The sequence below is a fragment of the Megachile rotundata genome, chromosome 8, assembly GCF_050947335.1.
Source record: "Megachile rotundata isolate GNS110a chromosome 8, iyMegRotu1, whole genome shotgun sequence".
Taxonomy (NCBI): Eukaryota; Metazoa; Arthropoda; class Insecta; order Hymenoptera; family Megachilidae; genus Megachile; species Megachile rotundata.
The window spans coordinates 4,077,892-4,084,412 of NC_134990.1; the positions used below are offsets into that span (position 1 = coordinate 4,077,892).

At 32.4% G+C, this 6,521-nt stretch overlaps 1 long non-coding RNA gene across 1 annotated transcript; it reads right to left on the reverse strand.

The window, feature by feature from the left end:
- Positions 1-2,988: 2,988 nt before the first annotated feature.
- On the reverse strand, positions 2,989-5,683 carry LOC143264992 (uncharacterized). Its single transcript, XR_013039037.1, has 3 exons — positions 5,167-5,683; positions 4,085-5,007; positions 2,989-3,260 (listed from the first exon to the last, which is right to left on the reverse strand). It is a non-coding gene; the product is annotated as an uncharacterized LOC143264992 (long non-coding RNA).
- Between the last annotated feature and the right edge of the window lie 838 nt (positions 5,684-6,521).

Here is a 6,521-nt window from a genome sequence, read left to right on the forward strand (position 1 = left end):
TCGCACTCAATATCTCTTTCTCACTTTCTCACATTTCTCAAAGAGCAATTTCAAGGGGAATTTTAAAAATGGGTACTTCTTAAAGGGAAATTTTAAGAAGAATTGAGAAAAGTGTAAAGGTGTGTTTTTATTAAAAGAGGGTGAAATTATTCTACACTTCAGTATGTTTGATAGTGCAAATGTCTGAACAATTTTACAGATTGCATCAAATTCTGGACTCTCTGCTCGTGCAACAGTAGCGGAAACTGGAGTCACAATTAATATTCATGATATACAACATTTATTAAAATGTACCCCAGTAATTAAGTATATAGATATAAAAAGAAAATTTTTACTAGCTGCTGAAGATGTTTGTGATGGGATGAAAGCAAAATAGCAATATTATCGTGTACGACTGAGTAAAAAAATATCTTTAGACCGAAAAATGTTTAATTTAGATAATCCAAGTAATTTTTTATTGTTATCATGATTTAAAAAAGAATCAAATGATTTTGTCAAAAAAGTAAGTCGGTAGTGACTTCGTTGTGGTCTGGGCGGCAATTAGTGACGAAGGAAAAAGTGACATTGCGTTTTTAAACAATAAAGCGAACATTATAACAAAAAAAGCATACGTGATGATTTGAGATCAGTTTGCCTAAATGTCTGAATTTGCTATTATTGAAGATCTCTAATAATAAGAGTACTGAATCGCTTAGGGTAAGAAAAAGATGTTTATTAAAAATGAATACAACGGAGGCGAAACCTTAAGGGTAAAACGTTACACTGATTGAGGTTGTCGCACGACTGACCCGAAATGCGGAAAAACTGCTATCATATAGCATTGCCCCATGGTCAGCAAGCCCTTGACTTTTATGACCCGACCTGAGTCGACTTCAGCAATATAAGACGCAACGGAAAAATACACAGAAAAATTCAAAATATAATTTAATGTAAAATATAATCTATGTTCCAAGACAATGTGCCTGTTCAGAAAGATGACATTATTACACAATAGTTTGAAGAATATCAAATAAATTGGACCGACTAGTTCGTTCCCTTGACATGAACATAATAGGAAATGTATGGATACTATTTGCAAGAAGTGTCTATAAAAATATTCGTCTAAACTAAATTTTCGGATTAATCAAAGTATGTGATAAATGTGCAAGATATCAGAATAAAAAAATTAAAGGTTAATATTAAAATATCTCTAATTATTTCATGTGAACCTATCTTTTTGTCGTAATCCACATGACTGATTGATATTGCGTAATGCATTTGTTACAACATAAAACCCAAAAATAATTCCTATTAAACAATATTACGAACGTGGTCATAAATAATAGTTTCAGGAACAATATTAAATATCATTATAAAAAGTATAAATAACACTATAAACACTATTAATATATATGGAATAACTAAAAAGAAATGAAAATCCATCTTTCTATCGTGAACTGTAGTAACATATATTTTCTGGTATTTATTTAGAAAATTGACATCACTTATCATATTATATATTTGAACATTTATTTCCATTTATATGCATGACTTGTGTCCTTTTGACCTCGAATGAAGTGTCCATAATGTAAATAGCTATTTCCCAAGTTCTCTGTAACTGATGCAATACTGTTTTCGTCATAAGAGTCGCTGGGCAGTGCAGGGTCAAATGGGAGTCCTTATTTAAATATATTTTAAATAAAATATGAAAATATTGGAAAAATTACGGAAGTACTGAGTCATAGTTTCATAATTGCAATAGAGGAAAACTGACTCTACTGTTACACAACTAATAGGACCTGCATTTCTTATGCAATCCATCTTACGTGACGTGGACAGCACTTTATCTGCAACGATAAGGTAATATTACATTTTCCGTATGTATTTGAAGTAATAATCACATTATTTCCTAAAAAGAGAATGCTACTGTCTGTGAAACGTAGGTTATAGATCTCTCACATAGCTCAGGTTAAGTTCACTTTATGGAAAATTTATGATTAGCAGTCGCTGCACATACTATTCTTCTATTATATTACAAGTATTCATTCTTGATGGTGATTGTAAATTTTTTCTTTTTTTGCTCTAAAATTTGATTCAATAGTTGACACCCAGCGCAAACAGAAAATTTAGTAATTGACATCCTTTTGTTTCAGTAGTTGATGTAGGGAGAAAATCCAATTAATGAACTAGTCTTGATAATGTGTGAATACAGAATTTTTTCGAACATTTGAAAAAGATTACTCTTGAGTAAGTTTACAAAAAAATATTTAATAATTAAGGGTTAATATGAAGAGTTAATAATAAATATTTAATATGAAGAGTTCGAACACTCCTCATATCGGAGGTATCCTCATATCAGTTTTTTATTGCATTTCCTTCTGCATCAGTTAATAATCTCGCTGGGCCCATTTTTTTTTAATTGGGTGTTTGCCTTCAACCTTGTATTTTAAAGATACTCTCGGAACACTAAATTCCCTAGTTGCCGTTATACACGGAGTTTTATGGAGCCGGACATCTTTCACAGCTGCTTGCATAGTCTCTTCTGTATAATTTCTGAAGTTACCCATCGTAGGAAGCATCTCAAAATTGATAGAAGAACAAAATCAGTAGTTGACACGTAGTAATGTAATAGTTGACACCACATTTCAACTATTGAATAATGGACCATTACAAGTTTCAGTAGTTGACACGGAGTGTATTTAGACAATTTAGCATTGCTTGTTGCCAATTTTAATAGATAAACCTCTTTTTAAGTATCAAACATAAACGAATGCCTTTTTTACTCACAATGATTAAATTATACAAACTTGCAATACTTACATTTTAACAGAATCCTTAGTGATTTATATAAGAAAACACTGAAAAATCGTAAGAGCCGTGCGCAAATTTGATTAATCAGTTGCTATTACATTTTTGAATGGCGGATATCCACAATAGTTCGCAATTAAACCACTGAAGCGTGACAGTACTCAGATTAATAAGATTTGATGTATTTCAACTTGTGGTTTCCTTATTTATTTACTTTTTTTGAAACAGTGTCAAGTACTGGTACAGTGTCAACCACTGGTGCTCTTACCTTAGTTTCGTTATGAAAATGTTGCAATAATTCATAGAATAATGTCTATAAGCTTCCGATTCTGTTTTTCGTTTTTAATGTAGACTTTTGACTCATGTAACATCTGCGATGCAGCATTCGATAAAACGTTATTGTTTGTAAGTATATTGCATAAGTGTTGAAAACGTTAACAATAGAGGTGTCGATACTTTGCCTGATTACATATCTACAATGAAATAGTCTATGTTAAGTACAAAACACACTTTATTTTACACATTGCCTATGTATTTAAAAATTACCATAACTTATATACATTACATCTACAATTTACAATGTGAGTCATTGATAACGACCACTTGAAATAACACGTTATCTATTGACATTATCGTCAAATATTTACATAAATTTTCCAACAATTTATGAATATAAACAGAACAACTTTTTACCATGACTTTTCGACTTTCCTTTGAACTTTAAACAGATTCATGTTAATTATAAAAAGTATGTATAGTAAAAAAAAATTAAATTTTGTGAATAGTCTTCAAGCACAATTAGCAAATATTAAGTGAATATAAAGAGAATAAGATAAAAAAGGAATATAAAAAACATGAATACGAAAAAGCAACACATGAAATAAAGATATTTTTACATATACTAATGTGCAATGAAATCAGAATGTAAGCATATATTATTTTCTAACTTTTCCATTGCGCATAAAATTCTAAACTAATTGTAATAAATTTGTTGTTCTTTCAACTTTCAAAAGTAAAATAACAGGACAAAAGCGTTAAAAATAAAGTTGAATTATATCGTACGATTCAATCAAGTAAACAAATATTATACAATAATACTACAAGGTAAATGAAAATAAAATAAACAGTAATACTAGAAAATAAGTAGAAATTAAATATTAAGGTAGTAAAAATAACATTAAATACTATTACATATCGTTACTTTAATTTAATCTGTAATTATTAAAGTGTATATAGAGCGCGTTCCGAAAATACAAACAATCTGAAAGCGACATTCTACACTTGAAAATACACATACCTGTATCATTTTGTCAACTGTAGTTCCCTTCTCGAAATATAAGCAACTGAAGATTCCAATTTTCAATTGTGATAAGCCTGTTCGAAGTAGATATCACTATTCTTCAGGTAGCATTACTTTTTTGGCGGTTTGCTAGAAAAAATGGCGGAGACTTGGAAAAATGAATGAGAGGGAGAAAACGTTTCGCCGAGGACCTGTTAATGGACTCGTCAGTAAGCCATTCTAGTAAGTCCGTGCCTTAGACGGGTGATATATGGTAAGAATGGACAGGAACTATTTTTATGAATCGGAAGGTTCATCGACTAAGGAAGTCGGTCTCGAAGCTATCCGTCGTTTAGCGGTGATGAGCGTAGGAGTAAATTGCCATATACTAGTGGGTCTATAGACCGGGTGCTTTACGTAAATTCGAACCTATTTAAAATGTAGAAATATAGAAATAAAACGAACAATATTTTCTATATTATTAAGTATATTTAATCATATATAGCTGTATATTAAAAATTACACATACACCAACAAATGACTCAAAACCGGAAGCAATACATCATGTAGTAACTTGAAATGACTTGAAATTCACGAGACTGTAAGAAATCGCCGGGATAAAAGTATTTGTACACTTAATTATTGCCACAATTATTTTCGCAGGAATTTTATAAATAAATATTTTGTATGATAACCCTTCCGACAAATCACTTCACGTAATGTATCGAGCATTGACAACAACAAACTTTTAACGAAGTCAGATTCTATATTACACCATACTCTTTTTAATATTTCTTTCACGTGTTCTTTCGACATTATGTCATGTTTTCGCCGACACATGTTTGATAGGATTTAGGAATTACTAACCTGTGGGGAGTATTGGTATTAACAACCACTGAGGCACTATACATACAGGCTGTATGTTTCGCGTCACAGTCTTGCTGAAAATAAAATTCATCTAATTCATAAATCTAATTCATTCTAATTCATCTGCACTATTTTGTACACTTGCTTTTAAAATATTTAAATATAAATGTTTATCCATTATTTTATCTATTATTACTAAATTGCCGCCTTCAGAAGCAGCAATACATCCTCACCTCCATCCCCAGTTGCATATTTTTGAAATCCAATTCAGTATTAGCTTTCCGCCATACTTTTTTACTACGGTCCGACTTAAAAATATTAAATTTTGACTCGTCGGAAAATACTACGTTTTTCCAGAAGTCGACGCTAGCATTATTTATTGTTCTGTAAATTTTAATCCGTTTTTTTATTAATTTGCTAATGAGTGGTTTCTTCCTCGCAACTCTACTGTTATATCCGGCCCGATGCAGCACTCTTTGTATTGCCTTAGAGCAGTGCTCGGATTTAGTTGCACTTTTTGGGCCGATTTCGGAGTAGACGCCTACCGTGCCCCCACTCCCGCGCTAGACTGCTCACGTGACGCCGTGTGCCAGGGGCGTCGTACGATGGATTTGTCGGGATCCATCCGCGATTAAAAATTTTGCTTGCACTGTTAATAATTATTATTTTTACAGATTATTAAAGTTATTAATACTATGTTTACATCTATAAACATCTTCCATATATACATATATTAACAATAATACATGTTATAATAATTACAAATTTGTCAATAGTTTTCCATATCACCCAGGAGGTACTACTGTTGATGCGTTTTTTTTTAAATTGGTTTTCCCTATAGGCCTATTTCACTAAATAAGAAAAACGATAGTGACTTGGCAGTAAAGTTCAAACGACCCAGAAGATCGAAAGAAAATTGAAATATTTTCGATTTCGACTTTCCTGCTAAGTGCGTTCTTTTTATTTAGTGGAATAGGCCTATAGGAGAAACCACTTTAAAAGAACGCATCAACAGTAGTACCTCCTGGGTGATGTGGAAAGCTATTGACAAAATTGTAATTATTATAAAATGTATTATTGTTATTATATGTGATAGCGTCAACGTATTTTGTAGGATCGTCGAGGGCAATTAGCCTGTGCTATTTTGCCTTTGAACGATTTATGATAGGGATAGACCGTGTGAGGTCTAAGCGAAAGGTTGTTTATGAGAGTCTAAGTAAGGCGACAGATGATGGCTATTGACTTGGAGTCGAGTGGTCATCAGATGTCGCAGGACTGTGTTCTTTGACAGTTTGTTATTGCTTTACCTAAATGTATAGTGTCACGCCGAAAGAGTTTAAAGAAAAAGGAACAAACGCGTATGCTCGAAAACCTTTATTATTATATTGTGTTGCGCAAGAATGCGGGGCCTTATATACATGTATATAGTGGAAGAAAAGCCCCCTTCCCTATACCAGCTCCAAGGGCCGTCCTGAGTCATAGGAATGACTTCTTAGTTACAGGGATGACTCCAGAGTCCAGGGTTTGCCGGATTACTCATGGAACTGAATCACGGGAGGATTCAGTGTCCATGATCTAATCTGCCCTT